Raw genomic sequence first — 22,294 nt, forward strand, 5'->3', positions numbered from 1 at the left:
CTGCTTGACCTGTTAGGTAGCCTGAACTAGGGAAACCCCTGTGCCCTCCTCTTCTCAAATTGTGGAAAAGGATTGGCAGCAAAAATATTTGGCCTCCATGAGAATTAGGTAAAGAGAAAATAACTTAAGCAGTTTAACTGGCATCTCAGCTCAGGCCTCCTGAGAACGACAGAGGGAAATGTGTATCACAGGCAGTGCTCAAGACTTGCCAAAAAGCTATAGGAAAACACCCTGGATTATCACCAAGATGAAGGCACACAGTGCATTGCATCACTGTGGATACAACAGCATCAGCAAAAGCAAGAGCAGTAACATTGCAGGAGTCATCCACATTATAGTACTGTGTAACAATATAAGTGGGTGAAGGGTCACCTACCTCTGTGGCCATTTTTCACAGGCTTAAAGCAATACACAGAGGAAGGCTGAGGCAGCAACACCTTCACCAACAGACAACCCCACCACTCAGTGGGAAACGAAAAATAAGAACCTGTCCCTATCATCCATGTGTGATGTTTGCCAGTAGACCATGTATGCTCATATGACATCAGTTGATGTGCATTGTTGTCCTATGTCCTCTAGCCATGCTGCTCCAAAAGTACTGTGAGGTCAGGGGATACAGGACAGGAGGCACTTCCCTGAACCCTAATGCCCACTGCAACTTTCCCATCAAATACCCTTGTCTTCTGAACTGTCTGTACTTTCCTCATATGCAGGAGATTCTTGACATTCCTGCTTGATCTGTTAGGTAGCCTGAACTAGGGGGACCCCTGTGCACTTCTCTTCCTACATTGTAGAAAAGGATTGGCAGCAAAAATGTTTGGCCTCCATGAGAACTAGGTAAAGAGAAAATAACTTAAGCAGTCGAAACCAACATCTCAGCTCAGCCCTCCTGAGAAAGATAAAGGGAAATGCGTATCACAGGCAGTGCTCAAGATTGCAATGAAGCTATAGGAAGACACCCTGGATTATCACCAAGATGAAGGCACACAGTGCATCGCATCGATGAGGATACAAGAGCATCAGCAAAAGCAACAGCAGTAACTTTGCAGAAGTCCTCCACATTAGAGTATTATATTACAATATAATAGGGTGAATGGCCTCCTACGTCTGTGGCCATTTTTCAAAGGCCTAAAGTAATAAACAGAAGAAGGCTGAGGCACAACGCCTTCACCAACAGACAAGCCCACCAGTCACCAGAAAAAGGGAAAATAAGAACCTGTCCCCATCATCCATTTCTGATGTTTGCCAGTGGGCCATGTACGCTCATGTCACATTAGTCAATATGCACTGTTGTCCTGTGTCCTCCAGTCATGTTGCTCCAAAGGTACTGTCAGGGAAGAGGAAAAGGGACAGGAGGCACTTCACTGAACCCTAATGCCTACTGCAACTTTCACATCAAAGTCCCTAGTCCTCTGAACTGTCTGTATTTTCCTCATGTGCAGGAGATTCTTGACATTCCTGCTTGACCTGTTAGGTAGCCTGAAGTAGGGAAACTTCTGTGCCCTCCCCTGCTCAAATTGTGGAAAAGGATTGACAGCAAAAATGTTTGGCCTGCATGAGAACTAGGTAAAGAGAAAATAACTTAAGCAGTCGAGGCCAGTATCTCAGCTCAGCCCTCCTGAGAATGATAGTGGGAAATGTGTATCACAGGCAGCGTTCAAGACTTGCAAAAAAGCTACTGGAGAACACCCTGGATTATGACCAAGATGAGGGCATACAGTGCACTGCATTCGTGTGGATACAACAGCATCAACAAAAGCAACAGCAGTAACTTTGCAGAAGTTCTCCACGCTATAGTACTATGTAACAATATAATTGGGTAAAGGGTCACCTACCTCTGTGGCCATTTTTTACAGGCCTAAAGCAATACACAGAAGACGACTGAGGCAGCAACGCCTTCATCAACAGACAAGCCCATCACTCACTGGGAAAATGGAAAATAACAACCTGTCCCCATTCACGTCTGACGTCTGCCAGTGGGCCATGTATGCTCATATGACATCTGTGGATGTGCAATGCTGTCCTGTGCCCTCCAGTCATGGTATTCCAAATGTACTGTGAGGGAAGGGAAAAAGGGAATGGGAGAACTTCCCTGAACCCTGGTGTGCACTGCAACTTTCATATCAAAGTCCCTAGTCCTTTGAACTGTCTATTTTCCTCATATGCAGCAGATTCTTGACATTCCTGCTTGACCTGTTAGGTAGCCTGAAGTAGAGAAACCTCTGTGCCCTCTTCTTCTCTAATTGTGGAAAAGGATTGGCAGCAAAAATGCTTGGCTTGCATGAGCACTAGGTAAAGAGAAAATAACTTAAGCAGTTGAAACCAGCACCTCAGCTCAGCCCTCTTGAGTAAGATAGCAGGAAATGCATATCACAGGTAGTGCTCACAACTTGCAATAAACCTATAGGAGAACACCCTGGATTATGACCAAGATGAGTGCTACAGTGTATGGCATTGGTGAGGATACAACAGCATCAGCAAAAGTGATAGCAGTAATTTTGCAGAAGTCCATCACATTATTGAACTATGTGACCATATAAAACATTAGCAATCTGTAACAGTAAAGAGAAGAAGGTTGACACATCAAAACTTGTATCAACAGACAAGCCCACCATTCACTGAGGATATGGAAAATAATAACCTGTCCCTTTCATCGATATCTCAACTTTGCAATGGGTCATATATGCTCATAGGACATCTATCAATGTGCATTGTTCTCCTCTGTCATATTCTGGAGATTCCTCATATACCTGCTTGTACTCTTACGTAGCCTGAAATAGGGAAAGCAGAGTGCCTTCCCTTCCTCAAATTGTGGCTCCCCCTTATCCTATAACAGCTTCAGTAGCTGGAGTACTACACAAGATGTATAAATCCCTCACGGTTGTGTCTGTAACACTCTCTCCTTGAAAGCACAGGCAAGGTCACTTTGACCTTGTAATTTCCCCTCTGAGAGGACCAAATGGCAGATGGGTCAGATCACCAAATGGCAACAGCTTATAAATAGGGAAAGTGACACCTAGGGCCTTCAGGTAGGTGCCCTTTTCAGCATGAGGAATAGGAGAGATTAAGCTGTTAGCCTGAATACCTGATGTGGGAGCTTCCTGAACACTCAGGCTCTCCTACAGATACCTATAAGGATCCAAATTTCACCAGCTTCATGCACTGGTCATTGACAGGAACGACAGGAGTTTTCTGTTCCCACCCATGTGCAGAGTATGATCAATGGAAGAGTGCAAGAAGCTAAGAGAAATGCTTGAATAAACTTGAACTGCGTTCCTATTCACTGAATCAGGGGTCCTCATGACACCTGACATGCCATTCCTCTTCACAGTGGAAACCATGTAGTTCCAGCTCATTAGTGTCTGAGCACAGAATCCTGACAGAAGGCCATCACCAGTTTCTTCCCTACACCCCAAATTTCCCATGCCCAGAATGCTGCCAATGCCAGTGTGTGTTTCCTGTATGACCTTGCACAGGTATTTGAACCATTGGAGCATGGAAGAAAAAAGTTACTGGGTCCATATGTTAGAAGAACATATCAGCAACAGCACTTCACTTCCCTAATTCTCTGCTGGTGAACACGGCTCACTACAGATATGAAAGACTGTGTGGTCAACTCAACCAAGACTGACGGCTTCCCAGAAACACTGGCAGTTGCTTCTCAGGTATCTCCCTCAGATTGCTCTACCAAGCTACAGTAAAAGAGGTATAGCCCACCTTTTCCTGAGCCATTTTTTCACAGGCTAAGTGTATACACAGAAGACAAGCCTTCAATGTAGGGAAAAGAGAGATCAGACTGTTACTGTGTCTTCGTAGAAAGGGAAGACATAAGAAACTCCATATTGACCTGTACCCTGAACAATTGCTTTGCCCTGAGATGCTGTTAATCTGTAACTTTGCCCCAACCTTGAGCTCACAAAAACATGTGTTGTATGGAATCAAGGTTTAAGGGATCTAGGGCTGTGCAGGATGTGCCTTGTCAACAAAATATTTACACGCAGTATGCTTGCTAAAAGTCATCGCCATTCTCCAGTCTCGATAAACCAGGGCACAATGCACTGCAGAAAGCCGCAGGGACCTCTGTCCTGGAAAGCCGGGTATCGTCCAAGGTTTCTCCCCATGTGATAGTCTGAAATTTGGCCTTGTGGGATGGGAAAGACCTGACTGTCCCCAAGCCCGACACCTGTGAACGGTCTGTGCTGAGGAGGATTAGTAAAAGAGGAAGGCCTCTTGCAGTTGAGATAAGAGAAGGCCTCTTTCTCCTGCCTGCCCCTGGGAACTGAATGTCTCAGTATAAAACCCGATTGTACATTTGTTCAATTCCGAGATAGGAGAAAAACCGCCCTGTGGTGGGAGGCGAGACATGTTGGCAGCAATGCTGCTTTGTTATTCTTTACTCCACTGAGACGTTTGGGTGGAGAGAAGCATAAATCTGGCCTACGTGCACATCCAGGCATAGTACCTCCCCTTGAACTTATTTGTGACACAGATTCCTTTGCTCACATGTTTTCTTGGTGACCTTCTCCCCACTATCACCCTGCTCTCCTGCCGCATTCCCCTTGCTGAGATAGTGAAAATAGTAATTAATAAATACTGAGGGAACTCAGAGACCGGGGCCGGTGCAGGTCCTCCGTATGCTGAGCGCTGGCACCCTGGGCCCACTGTTGTTTCTCTACACTTTGTCCCTGTGTCTTATTTCTTTTCTCAGTCTCTCGTCCCACCTGATGAAAAATACCCACAGGTGTAGAAGGGCTGGTCACCCCTACACTTCGCCAGTAGCCAAGTCCAGAATTATCATGAATAATGGAAAGTAAGGTTCTATCCCCATCATAAAAGTCCCGTCTTTGCCAAAAGTTATACTTCTCACGTTACACTCAACAATATGCTTTGTTGTAGTGCCAGGCACAGAGAAGGGAGTAGGAAGCACTCCCTTGAACACAGAGTGCCCATGGCAACTTTCCCACCAGAGTCCCTTGGCCTCAACCTCTAGGGAGCAGCTCCACACAATGCCACTGCTTACAGCCCTTTCCCCACCTCTAGCCTGTAGGCCACTGGTGAAGGGATGATGCGTCATTCCATCTTTCCTGATCAGAGAAGCCCGTCCCCTTTTCTGAGCCTCTAACCTCTATAATTCTCGTTATTAAAACAACAGATAAAATGGCTGAGGATCCATGAGATCCATTTACTTCAAAACATATTGTCCCATCTTTTCACAAGCATTTTTACCATCTGTTATCTCTACAACTGCAAAATCACCCTGTGCGTCCTCTGGACAATTATATTGACTGGAAAATGGAGAGGAGACGGAGGCTGGGGTAACTAATGCTTTTTCTAGCAATAAAAACATACTTTAAAAGGCTTCTCACAGCTTATGATTAATCCCACAGAATTCAAGGCCAGCTAAAACCTAGATCTGAGTCCCTCTCCACCAGCACTCACAATATTTTGGCTGCAATGCTGTGTCAAGGTAAATATATATTCTGTAGTCATTAATGTCCTTTGAAAAACAGAGATAATAGCAGTATTTAATACACACTTTTATAGGATTAGATAAGAAACTGTTCTTGGTTTTAGTAAGGATTTTATCAGCGGTAGCTTTGGCTGATTTGTTTTCGCATCATTACCACCACCATCATCATCACCATCACCATTATCATCTTCCGTTCTAGTAGAATAAAATGTCTCTCAAAATGACCATTGTTGTCCCAGTTACACTACTGGGTGCATTTAACAGGGAACTAGTATAACAAGGAATACAATCAGTTGCATTTTTCTCACTGGCTAATATCTCTCACTTGTGGCTGGCCCTTATGCTCCAAAATAACAAGTTGGGCACTAAGAAGACTCAACTTGCCATTTAAGTTAGGAGATACAAGCCTTCAATTCCCAGGGATAAAAATGTGCCTTTCTCAAGCCTACAAAAAAAAAAAAAAATTGTATCAAAGACTTTTTCAAATTTCTGAGTGTGAGAGCATAAATTCACTTGATAAAAATTAATGTCAAGAGTCCTAATTTAAAAAAACAATGGGTATTGTCATGGAACAGCCTAACTGGAAATGATCCAAAATGGTCACAGTGACTGTAATTCTATGTAGACAGATTTTTAGTGAATTCAATTTCATTATATTCTCCTGAAATCTCTCTACTTTGTACATAAGCAGATATTACATCTGTAACCCAAAATGTCATTTTTAAAAAAGATTAAAATATCAGTCTTCATATTTGTTTTTCTGTTTGAGTGAATACTAGCGAAATGAATTGTCTCCTACATATATAATCCATAGACTTTCAGTCAAAAGCCTTGCCTTAAAGTGTCCATTATCATGCATTCCCTTTCCATGATATAAGAGGCGTGGAAATAAGAGGTGTGAAAAAACACGTTAAGGCAAATGCGAGTTTGACGTGGAACACTTCACACCAAAATTTAACAGCACATTAACGTTCCCACTAGTGAAGAGTCATTCATTAACTACGTGCCTGATGAGACTGTCTGTGCTGGCCTAGGAACGAACTCCTGGGAAAGATCTAAGGAGCAAGGTCCCACTTTAAATTCAGAGAAGGCCCACTTTCTTTTCCATCCAGCATCCTGATCCCTGAAACAGTCACCAGAGAGACACCCTTTTGGATCCCCCCACTTTGTGAATGCTTCTAAAATGCCAATAGAGCCAGGCATGATGGCTGATGCCTGTAATCCCAGCATTTTGGGAGGCTGAGGAAGGAGGACTGTTTGAGCCCAGGAGTTTGGAGCCAGACTGGGAAATACAGCAAGACCCCATTTCTACAAAAAATGTTTAAAAACCCCGCATTTTAAAATGCCAATAGTCAGTAGAATTACCAACTAAACCATTCATTTAGGTTTTCCCCACAGTCTCTTTCACAACAGTGAACTGACTCAAGATAACTGTGCCATTGCAGGGGCAGAGGGCACAACACACTTGTGTGTAACAGAGAGGAGTCACAGTTACCTTGTTTCACACCTACTTTTGACTAGGAAATAAGCCACTCTAGGTCACTATCACATTATTTGGTTAAGAAACATAGGTTTGGGGTAAAGCTTCTCTACGTATATCTCAGGTCTCAATTTTTCATTGGGTGGCAAATAACAATGACCCTCATCATCCAAGGATTTAAAGTAACTTAACGAAATACAGGGATAAATCAGAAGAATGTGAATGTCACTGTGTTGGATAAAGGCTAGACATTTTAGTGCCTATTCAAAAGGAAGTGTGGAATTTGACCTAGGGTGAGTGACTTCAGGTTCTCTGATGCCACCTTCTGAGTGAAACTCGTGTCAAAAGAAAACTAGAGAAACCAAACCAGAAGTATCTACTGGGACTAAAGGTTAAAAGTCTCTTTGAGAACATTTGAGAATAGTGCATATTTCTATCTAGCACTTTTCTTCCGTCTGTCAAATTGTCAAATGTCTTCACCTGAATTTCAATAAATTAATCACCATAGCTAAAAGAAATTACTTTACATAGGCAAAGAAAGAGAAGAGACCTCTCTGGCACTGCTAGTCAACAGGCTCCCTCCAGGCTGCTCAGTTTACAGATGGTAGTGAGTTCTGATGGGTGCTGGGTGATGAGCCCTGTCAGCCTCCATGTAAGGTGTCCGAGCTGACCAGAACAGAATGTGGCTCAGAAAAAGGAAAAGCTTGGGGTCCTGGCTGCCTCTTACTTCACAGCAGGATTAATGAGGTGTGATTTCCAAGGAGATGCCTCAGTAATCCCTGAGGAAGCTTGCTGGCCCTGGGAAGGCAAACAAACATTTAAATGGCATTATGGCAAAGTCAAACAGATTGAACAGGGGTGGGGAAGCAGTGATAGGAAGGAAGTGAAACCAAGCACCCTCATGTTCTCCAATATATGGATTTAGGAAGTAAGATACTAATTCCTTAACCATCTCTTGTGTGCTAGAACCTTAACAAGGATGATCACACTGGATTCCCACAACATCCCTGAAACCATGGTATGAATTTCATTGTGCTTATGAGGAAACTGAGGCTCAAAGATGATAGTGAGAAAGGGCCATGGGACTTTCAGACTCAGATACTACAAAATGGGAATGAGACATGATATGTGGTCCCAGCAATGTCTGCAAAGCAAAGAACTGGCCAACAGTGCCTGACTGGGTGAAGATTTGAAGGTGCATCAATGTATGCATTACTTTCATTGTTAGCCTATGTCTTCCTGGACTCCTGACAAATAAATGCCGTCCCCTTCATGGTGCAGGTATACTGGCAGAGTACCATTCTCCACCACCCACTTGGTCCACGAGTCCTATCTCTCTCCTTTTTTACAGATAGACATGGCCTTAAATTACCTTCAGATCCATGTTTTTACACCAGACATAAGGCACTTGAGTAGCACTCCCACAATCTCTTCCTTCCTGGAGTTTATTTTTGACTGCCCAGTTCATCTTGCTGCTGACTGTTACTGCAAGAGTTTCCAAAGAGGATCAAAAGATCAAAACTTTGATGGCACAATATCAAGATCAGGTTTTTTTTTTAAATCAGAGTAATTAAAATAAATCAATTTGTCTGTAAGCAGCACCCACAATGAACACAGAAATACAAATAATGACTAAAAAGAGACGTCACTACCTAGCAGGGTCTCTACCATGGAGTTAATAATCAGTGTCCATGGACTGACCCTACCATTCTTGGTAGTTACTAGCTCAGAGATTCTGGAAACCAGTTTCAACACCATCATAAACGATGGTACACCTGACAGGAGACAGGTGGTGCCCTCCACCCAACACCTATCACTTCATACAAGATAAGGTTGCCCTTACTTGTCTGGTTGTTCCGGACAGTTTGTTCTGATTCCACTCTCTCCATGTTACAGGCTCAGAGGCTGACCAGTCCTGGACTTTCCCACCAGAGGTCCTGAAGGAGATAGTGGCTGTTTAAATATACAAGGAGACTTGCCTGTGGGTGGACAACCCAGCACTACTGTAAGTATGTACTTGGAAATTCATATGGTAGGTGGCCGGGCTACTCATTATATATATCCTCATTGCCTTATGTAGAAGTCCTTCTGAAAATACCTGGTGGGGACTGAGTACTCAATCATGTATCCTGTGCCAGGTAGGCTGAATGAGTGACAGGTAACTTACACTGAGCCTCGGTGTAAGACTGAGACTGCATGAAGTATACCATAAGGACAATTAACACTGCTTTTCAGAGGCCTGATTGCCCCTGCCAAAGGATACCATAGGTCTTCTTGCTTTAAATAAACATCACAGGGAAATTATAAAATATTATGCCAAGACGCAATACCACCTTTTTTTTTTTTTTTTTTTTGCTAGAAGGGGAGTTTCAGAGGAGTCCTTTTATGTTGTTATTCTTCAGTGACAAGGCAATTGATTTATGCAAAACTATGGGAACCAAATCTTTGTGTTCTCCTCACTTTGTTACTGATTAGTGACACTCATATAACGTGCAATATTATGCATAATAAATTTCCAAATGGGCTTCAGGTCAGTATTCAGTATGTTAATGAATACTGGCACCGAAGACCATGAAATGCACGTAATAGAACTGTACTTTTGGTGTGCTACTGTCAGTAATCAGTAACATAAGTTAGAAACTTTCTTAAACTAAAATGAATTTAACATCATTTAGAACAGTTTCATAAAGAATTCCTTATGCTAAATAACGTTATTATCATCTGACACTGAACATAGCTCTTGATTGTTTGTTTGTTTTTTAGGAGAAAACAATAGCAAAAATTGGACAGTTGCTAATATAATGTAAATCTGGGAGATTTGCTCTTATTTGGCAAGTATACCCCTAGGATACTATGGGCAATGGGTATGTAATAAAAGTTCCTTCATTCCACAAGGAGATATTGTTCAAGGTCCAGGGCTCTGCCTGAAAAGCCAAGATTAATGAGGCTAGTTAGCATCCTAATTTCTCAAATTTGCATTCCTGCCGGTAACAAATACACAGATAACACAAAATCCAAATACCAACAATCAATCTTACTGATTTGTAAATATAATATAGGTGGATTATACTTAGAGAACGTCCATGTTCACCAATATAGAAGTCATTAAATCATTTCAAGAAGCAATATACACATTTCTAGTCAGCATCAAGAATTAACCAGCAAAAAGGTTAATAAGCAAACACAACCATCACTGTTATAAAAGGGAAATATTTGTGTTTTACTTCAAACCAAGTACCAGGTTACTCTCAGTGTTTACCATCCTCAGGTTTTAGAGCAAAACAAAGGTTTTCCTTTAATTTTTCTCTTACATACTAGATATCATACAATGTAGGCATGAGTCTAAGGAGGCAGGCATTCATTGTTCATTTCTTACTCCTATATACTTGCACTTGAGGTATTAAGACACAGTCAGCCTGGATGGCTGAAGGGGTGGGGACAGCACATGATGGAATGGGGGAAGAGCAGTCTATTCTAGTCAATTCTTGTCTTGACCAGCCTGGCTCTACATCACTCTTCTTTAACTTGTTTGCATATAAAAACTACACACATCGTTTTTTTCTATGGAAGAACACCTGGAAATGAGGCCCAAAGCTAAATTTAAAGAAAAACAGTATATTAAATACACAATTATGGTTTTAAAATAAAACTGTGCAACGTGACCTGCAAATGTCATTCATTCCAGAAAACTGAATGCACTCAATCTGACCATGAATTTACTCATTTATAAATTGAATATTCCCTATAAATTTCAAGGGAAACTTATGCAAAATACTAGGAACAGAATTGGACTGAATAACATGATATTTGACACACAATTTACTTGCAATATAAGATTACGAACAATGTTCAATCGTGATCGGTGACAGCACTTCGGGCATTCACTGTCATAAAACAAGTGCTGGGTCAATGTATGTGGTTTTACATTGAATATACCACAAAACTTCCTTCATTTTTGGTATATCTATCAAATAAGATACACAAAGACTAAAACTTCACCAAATACAATGGTATTAAAGCAATTTAATGGTAAAATAAAATCAAAGTTCAGGCTACCTGGTAACTTGGGGCCAGAACTGTTGTAAAACAGGGGGCACAAAGCCAATTAAAACATTTCCCTTATTGTGCATGGAAAATAACAAAAACTTTTTTACCCAAGCTTATGAAATGGACCAGGATCACATTTAATTGAATAAAATGATACCGAATGCCTAAATCTTCTGTAAAATAAAACCCCACACTGTTTAACTGCAGCCAACGACAGATGGTTAAGAGCATTCACTGTTGTAAAATATTGACTCAGTCAAATGATTAAGCTCTGGTTTTACAAATCAACACTATCCCCAAAACGTTTTCTTTAAAGTGCATTTATGGAGAGACAACCACAGTAATATTTAAAAATATATATATCAAACAAGAAGTTATAAAATAAAAGGCACTTGTCAGACATTAGTTTCCTGTCTGTAAACACAAAACCTTTCAAAGGCACTTATGAGAAGCCCTGGGACCAAAATTTAATTGAATGCAATAAAGATGAACACATAAAATTGAATGCCAAACTGGGCCTAGCCTTGGCTGGAAAAAAGCAGCTAATGAGCATCCATGGTGATTGCAAAACATGAAGTGCCCAGCCAGACGGACTCATTTCAGAATATGAACACTGAAAATATTTTCATTTGAAGAGTATTTATTGAAAAAGTCCAAATCATAATTAAATAAATTCAAACGACTGCAATGTTATGAAAAAAATCCTATGCCATTATATTGTAAAATAAAACAAGAAGTAGGATGCTTGGGCATTTCATTCCCTTCAGAATTTTAAAGCTACAAGCTCTTGCCAACCAGACCATTATTTTCCATATCTGTAAAGTGTAAATAACAGTGAATTTTTTAGGGAGGATTTTTGGTTGAATGCAGTTACATTAAATATACAAATACATTATATAAAAATGGAAAACAGAGTTCAATGGTGACTGATTAGTGAACAGGCTGAACGTCCATTTCCTTAATTTCACTTTGAAATTATTAGAAAAAAATTTTCTTTTTAAGACAACATATGAAGAAGACCAATACTGAACTTTAACCAAACAAATCATATTAAACATATAATCATGTTAAATGACACACAACACGTTAAATCACACACAAAACTGGCAGCAAATGCAGCTGCCATTGCTCGTCATAATCGCACACTGGATTCCTCTGGGCATTACTTTCCTCCTTTTCAGCTCTAAAATAATATAAATATGGGTAACAAAATGGACAAATGAGGGCAAAGTACAAAGTTTAAACAAATAATTGGAGAGAATATCCACCCAAAAACTCTGCGAAATAAAGACAAGATCAGGTCCCTGGCGGCCGACAGCCGCCGTGTGGCGTCCCGGACAGACACTAGCTCAGTCAACTGAATCAGCCATTTCCTCATTTTTAAGTTGAAAACACTTCGAAACCCTCAGATCACGAATAGTGGGGGTCCAAGAACAACATTTCAACAAACGAAATGATCTGAAGCACTCATCACGTCGTTACACAAAGCACAACACTGCTCCCGATGAGGCTAAGAAGCTTCCCCGTCATCAACCCATAAGCCCGTGGGTCACATCTGTTACAGATGGTAGAAGACACCATATACCCGATTCCATCAAAACCACAACACAAACCAACAACCAAGAATGAAAATCCTTTAAACTTACACTTCCGTGATTGCCGGCGGAGAAGCCGCCATGTTCCCATATTCCCGCGGGCAACTGTCAACGGAAGCCGCACTGCACAATCCAGTTTATTTTATTTTTTCCCCCCGTATCCCCGCGGGCAGCTGTCAACGGAAGCCGCACTGCACAATCCAGATTTATTTTATTTTTTTGAGACGGAGTCTCGCTCTGTCGCCCAGGCTGGAGTGCAGTGGCACGATCTCAGCTCACTGCAACCTCCTCCTCCTGGATTCAAGCGATTCTCCTGCCTTAGCCTCCTGAGTAGCTGGGATTACAGGCGTGTACCACTGCATCCGACCCACAATCCAGATTTTAATGAGCCAGGTCACGTGTTAGGGCTTCTTTGACACCTAGTCTATGACGCTGCCTTTAAACAGTATCACTGGAGGATGTAAAGTGATTGACAGGAAAACTGTCCACTGTCTCCAGGTCTACAAGTGGAAACTCCACTCAAGCCTTAAGGCCCGCCTAAGTAATAAGCAATAATTATTCTTGCTTATTATAACTATGACCATCCCCCAATGTCCAGATGTACCACTCAGGTCTTTGCACATACCATAGTCTCTGTTTCTTGTTATTTCTGATTTTGGAAATTTGGCTCCCCCAGTTTATCCAGGCCAAGCAAAATTGCACTCTCCTCCAGGAAGCCTTCCATGCTTCATTCCTCTCACCTTTACAGGAAGATGGGAGTTGTTCTTTACTATTAGGAGGGCACATGAAGAGACATCAGAGCTGGAATGCAAGAGAATGATGTGAGCTCTGGGATCAGATACCTGTGGGCTGTGCACAGTGTGATGGATTCAAGGTTTGCCCTTGGGATTTTGGGAAGCCAGTTGAGGTTGCAGAAACTGTGGGAAGTCCAGGAAAGCCAACAACAAGGGAACTCAGCAACCTCCCAGGATTGGTTCCAGCACTGAATTCAAACATGCCTCCATCACCCATTTTTTCTTTTTCTTTTTTTTTCTTTTCTTTCTCTCTCTCTCTTTGTGTGTGTGTGTGTGTGTGTGTGTGTGTGTGTGATGGAGTCTCACTCTGTCACCCAGGCTGGAGTGCAGTGGCACAATCTCGGCTCACTGCAACCCCACCTCCCGGGTTCAAGCAATTCTCTCTGCCTCAGCCTCCCGAGTAGGTGGGATTATGGGCACCTGCCACCACATCCGGCTAATTTTTGTATTTTCAGTAGAGATGGGATTTCGCCACGTTGGCCAGGCTGGTCTTGAACTCGTGACCTCAGGTGATCTGCCCGCCTCAGCCTCCCAAAGTGTTGGGATTACAGGCGTGAGCCACTGCACCCGGTCCCATCACCCTTTTTTGGATTTCATGTATTGTCCTCCCTTTCTGTCTGCGAAAATCTTGCCCCACCTGTCAAGGTCCATGCATAAGCCACTTTTCTAATGTTTTCCCTGATTTCATGTCCCCCCGCTACCCCCAAGAGGAGTGATTTCTTCTGTTGTTGTAAGATGAAAGATAATGGGGCTTCAGATTTCATTTGCAAAGATCACCAGCTTCATGACTTCTCAAGGTGGGATTGGACTCTGCTCCTTTTCAAGAGACCATCTGCTAAGTGATTTTTGTAGCTGCTTTCGATTTGTAAGTCAGTACAAACAGGGAAGTCCAGCTGACCTAGGGTCAACTAGCTTGAAAGTTGAACTCATCGACCCTCAACCGTGGAAGGTGGAACACATAGTCTCTGTGTCATGTTAATTGGACTGCAGAATCAATGTGGACATCATCCCTGAGAAGGCCACTCTAATGATAGTACTATCCTACCTATAGGAAAGAGTATTTTGAGAGGGAAAGGTGAAGCTCCATTGTGTGAATATATAATAGTTTATGATGTTACCCTACCTACTCTGGAATATCATAGTCAATAGTAGCTGGGAAAGATGAGTTCATAGTCCTCCAGGTAGAAGTCCAAAGAAACAGCAAAATCAAATTGACTAAAATTAGTTCCAAACTATGGTTTAGGAAGCTCAGACACCAAAGACAGACACTGGATTATTGTGTAGTGCTAAAAACATAGCTGTAAGAATCAACCTGTCTGTCTCCAGCATCTTAGCTTCCTAAACCACAATTTAGAACTAACTAGAGGCAGAATCGGGGAGAAATGGGGAGATGTTGGTCAAAGGGCACACAATTTTACTTAGACAGGAGGAATTAAATTTTTAGATCTATTGCACAAAAAATAAGTATGTGAGGTGATGGATATTTTAGTTAGCTTGATTTCATTATTCCACAATGTATACATATATCGAAACAGCACACTGTACCTCATAAATATATACAATTATTTGTCAATTTAAAAAAGAACGCAACCATTGGCTTTGATGGATACCTTATCCACTAGAGTCTGGCTGTTCCTTTACAAGCTCAGGGAATGTTTATAAATGAGTTTTTCCCAAGTTGGGGTTTGGGGTAAAATTTTTTATACAAAGATCTGGAGGGGCAGGAGAGTTGTTGCGAGCTTTGTGCAGCAATCACTGAAGCGATGAATCTGGGAACTTAAGTATCATGGGGAGGGAAGAGAATGAAGACCATGGCTGTTGATGGGAATCCTATTCCCAGGAACACCTAACTCATTCCATACCTGTTGATGAGGCTTGTCTCTCTGACTAGCCTCTGCAGATGGACACATGGCTGGACCCTCTCAATGCCAGGACACCACACAGGTCCTATTTCTCAGTTCACCTATGTATCCACAATCTGTGGTCACAGATCACTCTTGTTCCATCCATACTTCATCTCCCACCTATAGCCTGTCTGGAAAAATAATCTATTACTTTTTATCTACTATGCACTATGGACAGTGATTAAGTAATAAGGTTCAAGGCATGCTGTTTGGGTTAATGTCACAGCTCTTCTTCCTACCATCTGTTTATCTGTTAAGGGTTTTTGTGCCTCAGTTTCTTTACCAGTAAAATGTGATACTGTCTCAATCAGTTCAGGCTGCTATAACAAAATATCTTAGGCTGGGTAATTTGTAAATGACAGAAACTTATTGCTCAGGGTTCTTGAAGCTGGCAAGTCCAAAATGAAGGTGCCAGTAGATTTGGTGTCTAACGAGGGCCTGTTGGTAATAGATGGCACCGTCTTTGTGCCCTCACATGGCAGATCTATGTGCCCTCACATGGTAGAAGGGTCAAACAGGCTCTCTGAAGTCTCTTTTATGAATGCATTAATCCCATTACGAGGGCAGAGCCCAAAGGTCTTAATGATCTCCCAAAGGCCTCACCTCTTAATACTATCACATTGGGTGTCAAGCTCCAACATACACTTTTTGGGGGGGACACCATCATTCAAGCCATAGCATTCTGCCTCTAGCCTCCCAAAATTCATGTCCTTCTCACATGCGAAATAAACTCATTTCATCCCAATAGCCTGAAAATTCTTATTGGTGCCAGTACCAACTCAAAAATATAATTCCAGAGTTTCATCTAAATCAGATATGGGTGACAGCCGTAGGTTTGATTCATCTTGATGCAAATTCCCCTACAGCTGTGACCCTGTAAAATCAAACCAGTTATATGTTTCCAGTATACAATTATGGGACAGGCACAGGACAGGTGTTTCCATTCCAAAAGGGAGAAGTAGGAAAAAAGAAAGGGATAACAGGTCCCAATGAAATCCAAAACCCAACAGGACAAACATTAAATCTTAAGGCTCCAGAATAGTTGTCTGTGACTTAATGTCCTACCTTCTGAAACACTGGGCTAGGGGTTGAGATTCCAAGGGTCTGGGCAGCCTTGTCCCTATGGTTTTACTGAACACAGTCCACACCACAGCCTATGACTGTGGCTTTTCTAGGCTGGAGTTGCATGCCAGTGGATTTACCATTCTGGGGTCTCGGGGGCAGTCCCACTCCCATATCTCCACTGGGCAATGCCCTAGTGAGGACTCTCTGCAGGAACCCCATCACTGTGACAGTTCTCTGCTTGGGCCCTGAGGTTCTCTGTGTATCATTTGGAATCTAGGTGGAAGTAGCCATGCCCCCCATAGTTTGTACACCCTGTGCACCTGTGGAGATGGCACTATGTAGATGCCACCATGGTTTATGACTTGTGCCTCCTAAAGAGGCAGCCTGAACTGCACCTGGGCCTGCTTGAGCCACAGCTGGGGTGAATGAGGAGCACTGCAACAGAATGCAGGGAGCAGAGCCTTGAAATCATTCTGACCACAAGGCCCAGGCATTCCGGCCTGTGATGGGCAGGGCAGCCCCAAAGATCTCTGCAGTGCCTTCAGGATCATTCTTTCATTGTCTTGATGAATAGCATCTGGCTTCCTTTTATTCATACTAATCTCCTTATCAAACATTTGCTTGGCTATGCCTTTGGTGTTCTTTCCTTAACACATTTTTTTTCATTCTTTACAACATGACCTGGTTGAGAATTTTCCAAATCTTTAAGATCTGCTTCCTTTTTGATTATAAATTCTGTCTTTCACTCATTTCTCTCTTACATTTTATTATAAGCAGTCAAAAGAAGTCATGCCATATCCTCAACACTTTGCTTAGAAATTTCTACTGCCAAATATCTTATTTCATTGCTCAGGAGCTCTACCTTTCACAAAGCAACCAGGACACAAACACAATCCAGCCAAGTTTCTTGATACTTTATAACAAGTATCTCCTTTCCTACAGTTTCCAATAGCATGTTCCTCATTTCCATCTGAGGCCTCATCAGAATGGCATTTACTGTCCCTATTTCTACCAACATTCTGACCATAACCACTTAAATAATCCCTAAGAAGATTGAAGATTTCTCTACAGTTCTCATTTATTTCTGGTCCCTCTCCTGAATGACTTTTTATAGTCCACCCATAGCAATGGACTTCAAAACTCTTTCAACCTCTACCCATTACCCAGTTCCAAAGCCACTTACACATTTTTAGGTATTTGTTATAGCAACACCTACTTCATAATATCAATTTCTGTCTTAGTCTGTTCAGACTGTTATAACAAAATACGCTAAACTGGGTAGTTTATAAACAACAGATCTTTATTGCTCATAGTTCTTGAGCCTGGGAAGTTCAAAATAAAGGTGCCAGCATATTTGGTGTCTAGTGAGGGCCTGTTGGTAATAGATGGCACCTTCTATGTGTCCTCACATTGTAGACTAGGCAAACAACTCCCTCAAGCCTCTTTCATAACGGCACTAATCCCAGCCATGAGGGCAGAGCCCTCATGACCTAATCACCTCCCAAAGGCCCCACCTCTTATTACCAGTACATTGGGTATTAAGCTCCAACATAAAAATTTTAAGGGGACACCAACATTCAGATCATAGAAGGTACCAATAAGAACCATTTATTCAGTTGCCATGACATTAGGTGAGTTAATAGAAAACACTTAGAATAGCTCCTGGAACATACTAAGTTTTCACATAAAGTTAGCTATGATTGTTATTTTAACATCTTTCTGCATGCTTTGGTCAAATCTCACCTCCTTCCTGAAACCTTCCTGTGCCATTCTAGTCCACATTAATCTACTTTCTCTAATTCCTTTTATATGTAACATTCCTAACAAGAGTGAGTCAGCACATCCAGGCCCCAGTAGAGCCTCAGAGGAAACAGCCCAGGTCCTCAGGTCAGAGGTGAAGGGCCTGAGATGCAAATGGTGAATTCACAGCAGGAGGGAGGGGAGGCAGAGATGCGGAGCTTGCACAGAAGCAAGAGTGTGAGAAAATATGGCTTCTCAGGGAATAACTCCAATCAGACATAGTCTGGCCTGATTGGAGAGACTGAATTATGTAAATGGCAAAAGATAAGTGGGAGAAGCAGCCCAGAGAAGAGAAGCTTGGGTTGGATGCTATAAACTTGAAGAAACTTTGATTGTTTAAGGCCTTGAACAACAAGATCTATTATGCATTTAAATCTGCCATTTGGGTGTCAGTGTGCAGAACAAATAAAAATAGAGAGTCACTGAAGAAAAGACGTCACTTTGCCGGGCGTGGTGGCTCACACCTGTAATCCCAGCACTTTGGGAGGCCGACACGGGTGGATCACCTGAGGTCAGAAGTTCAAGACCAGCCTGGTCAATATGGTGAAATCCCGTCTCTACTAAATATACAAAAATTAGCCGGGCATGGTGGCGGGTGCCTGTAATCCCAGCTACTCAGGAGGCTGAGGCAGGAGAATCGCTTGAACCCGGGAGACAGAGATTGCAGTGAGCCAAGATCTTGCCATTGCGCTCCAGCCTGGGCGACAAGAGTGAAACTTCGTTCCAAAACAAAACAAAACAACAACAACAACAAAAGATGTCACTTAGTTACAAGCAGGTTGTTAAGAGTCCAGGTGGGTGGTAATGAATGCTGGAGCTATTAAAGTTTTAGGGAATGAAAAATATGGGCAAACACTTTAACCTATGGCATGGCATGGTGTGAATGTACAGCGTCTCCTACGTGAAGTGAGGGAAGATAAAGAGTCAGGAGCTACTGGGAGTTTACTGGTGCTGCTGCCTGGATGGATGGCAGTCCCATGAACTCACAAAAGAGACTAAAGGACAGAACAGTTTAGGGGAGAAGAGATGGAAGTTGTACATGCTTAATTAACTGTTTCAAATGAATTCCAAACGGCCGATAAGTTTATTAAGATCATAAAGTATGCAGAAAAAAGTCTCAGACAGCAATTAGTAAAAACTATCAAACAATGTCAGACACCACATTCAAGGTCTTTTGCTGGCAGCTTCCAGTTACCTACACCAAAAATGACTGTAACAGGTACTTAGCTTCAAGATTGACAAAGAAATGGAGAATGCTTAAAGGCTGAGTGTGGGATTCTTTAGTAGGTGGAAAGAAAAGGACTCAATATATGGATATAATAAAATAAGTGATTTATAAACAATGATATTTTTCTGGGGCTTTCAAAGTTGTCAGGTTTTCTAGCCTCATACAACATAGCATCATCTTGATTCTTTTGTCCTCTGCCTTGTAATTTTCTGTTCTCCCTATATCTACTCGTAAATATATTTTTTAAAATTCTCCTACATTTAGTGTTGGAGAGCAAGATCTATCCTGGAGTCATTTTGCTGCTTAGAAAATTTGCCTAGCCATTAAACCATTACTAATATAGACAAGTAGTATGTTCAGTACTTTTCTACCTCAAACTAACTTTCTTTCTTTCTTTCTTTCTTTCTTTTCTTTCTTTCTTTCTTTTTCTTTCTTTCTTTCTTTCTTTCTTTCTTTTTCTTTCTTTCTTTCTTTCTTTCTTTTTCTTTCTTTCTTTTTTTTAGATGGAGTCTTGCTCTGTTGCCTGGGTTGGAGTGCGAACTCGGTTCACTCCGCCTCCTGGGTTCAAACAATTCTCCTGCCTCAGCCTCCCGAGTAGCTGGGACTACGGACGTGCGCCACCACGCCCAGCTTATTTTTGTATTTTTAGTGGAGATGGGATTTCACCATGTTGGTTGCCTAGGATGGTCTTGATTTCTTGACCTCATGATCCGCCTGCCTTGGGCTCCCAAAGTGCTGGGATTACAGGCTTGAGCCACCGTGCCCGGCCTCTACCTCAAACTTTCAAAGCACTTCTGGTGCTTTAAAGGTTTTTACTGATCAACCGGCAGCTAAAGAGGCTTTGTCACAGGCCAGGAGCGGTGGCTCAAGCCTGTAATCCCAGCACTTTAGGAGGCTGAGGCTGGTGGATCACCTGAGGTTGGAAGTTCGAGACCAGCATGACCAACATGGAGAAACCCTGTCTCTACTAAAAATACAAAATTAGCCAGGTGTGGTGGTGCATGCTTATAATCCCAGCTACTCGGGAGGCTGAGGCAGGAGAATCATTTGAACCCGGGAGGAGGTGGTTGTGGTGAGCCAAGATCGTGCCATTGCACTCCAGCCTGGGCAACAAGAGCGAAATTCTGTCTCAACAAAACAAAACAAACAAACAAACAAAAAACCAAAAGAGGCTATGTCACAAACTATACCTAAATGAAAGATACATTCATCCTCCTCCCTCCTACTGCTTTGATGATCATTTATGGCATTTCATAAGTGTAGTTTTAAAAAGTTTGGATTGGGGGTTTTCAGGTCCTTTTTGGTGGACAAAGGAAGATTTCTGGAAATTCCATTATAACCAGCTCTTTCAGGGAAGTTGTTTTTCAATCCAAACTTAAACTACATTCCTAGTATATGAACATGTTTGTCTTTTACCCCTTCCCTCATTGTCTCCTTCCCATCTAGTACTACTGTATAGACATCTGCGTATTTAGAAGAGTTTTACCCATTTTACAAAATATGTGAGAACTATTGACATACTGAGGATATGGTATAATATGAACCTTGGAAAAAGGTAGATATTGAAGAAATAATAGGTATCTTGTGATTTAATACTTTGTGGCAGGACTGTACTGAGGTGTGAGATGAGCAGGGCTTGTTTTCAGGACCCTGCTGATCAAAACTGGATATAGCAAAGAAATGGGCCAAAACCAGATATGACTAGGAATTATAGTGCATTTGCATAAGACACTCCTAGCAATGCCATGACAGTTTGTAAATGATGCCATGGAAATGACTCAGAAGTTACCTTATATGGTTCTGGGAATTCCCTGCCCCTTTTCAGAAAGCTCATGAATAACCCGCCCCTTATTTAGGATACAATTAAGAGTGGATATAAATAAAGCTAGTCAGCACTCCACAAGTGCTACTCTGGGCCAGTCTACCTATGGAATAGCTCTTCTTTGTCTATGGAGCAGCCAATTTGCTGCATACAGTGGCTCTAATAAGCTTGCTTTTATTTCACTGTCTGCTCACTCTTGAATTCTTTCCTGAGTGAAGCCAAAAACCCTCCCTGGGTGAGCCTCAGTTTTGAGGTTTGCCTGCATGAGCCCTGTAAGCAAATGAATCAGACAACTACGCGAATCATAAACAAGAACTTAATACATACAGTAAATTAGGATATTTCCTAACATTTAACCTTCCTTATATTAACTGCTCATGGTGCATTATTCCTTGAATATGCTGCTCTGGATTATATTTTCTAATGTTTGGGGCTTTCCCATTAAATGTTGCAGGAAACCACATCTGTAACCCACATGCAATACTTCTCTACTGAGAGATGCATGAAGGAGCAGAAAAATGTGTTCACAGAGCCTCACTCATCTCAAAATATCTCATGTACCCCATAAATACATACACCTATTATGTACCCACAAAAATTAAACATTAAAATATTTTTAAAAAGAACCTCACTCAAGTGGCATCCAGAGCCCAGGGTCTGTGAAGGAATACCCTACAGCTGATGACTGAGAAACAGGGTGGGGTGCCTCATCAACATTCAGAACATGAACCTTCTGCTCTCCACCAGCAGCGGTCTCCACCTCCGCATGCACACTAGCAGCCATGGGCTCCTCCTCTGCTCCCCGCCTCTCCTCCCTGCGCAGTGTGGGAAATATCGGCCCCGCCCCTTTGATCCGGCTCTGCCTCCTCAACTGCGATAGGTCCGTCCCCGCGTTGGTCCCTTTGCCCTTGTGTGCCTGGTGACTCTCCGGTGCACTGGCGACAACTGGGCTTTGTGGGCGGAGCTTGCGCAGGCGCTGCACAAAGCTGGGCTCCTGTTACACATTGGACAGACAACCCACAGCCGCCGCTGCCAACCCCCCTCCACTCCTTCAGACTGCCAGACTGCCAGACGACCACATCATTCTGC

Source organism: Mandrillus leucophaeus, unplaced genomic scaffold (genome assembly GCF_000951045.1).
Source record: "Mandrillus leucophaeus isolate KB7577 unplaced genomic scaffold, Mleu.le_1.0 Scaffold1032, whole genome shotgun sequence".
NCBI classification, from domain to species: Eukaryota; Metazoa; Chordata; class Mammalia; order Primates; family Cercopithecidae; genus Mandrillus; species Mandrillus leucophaeus.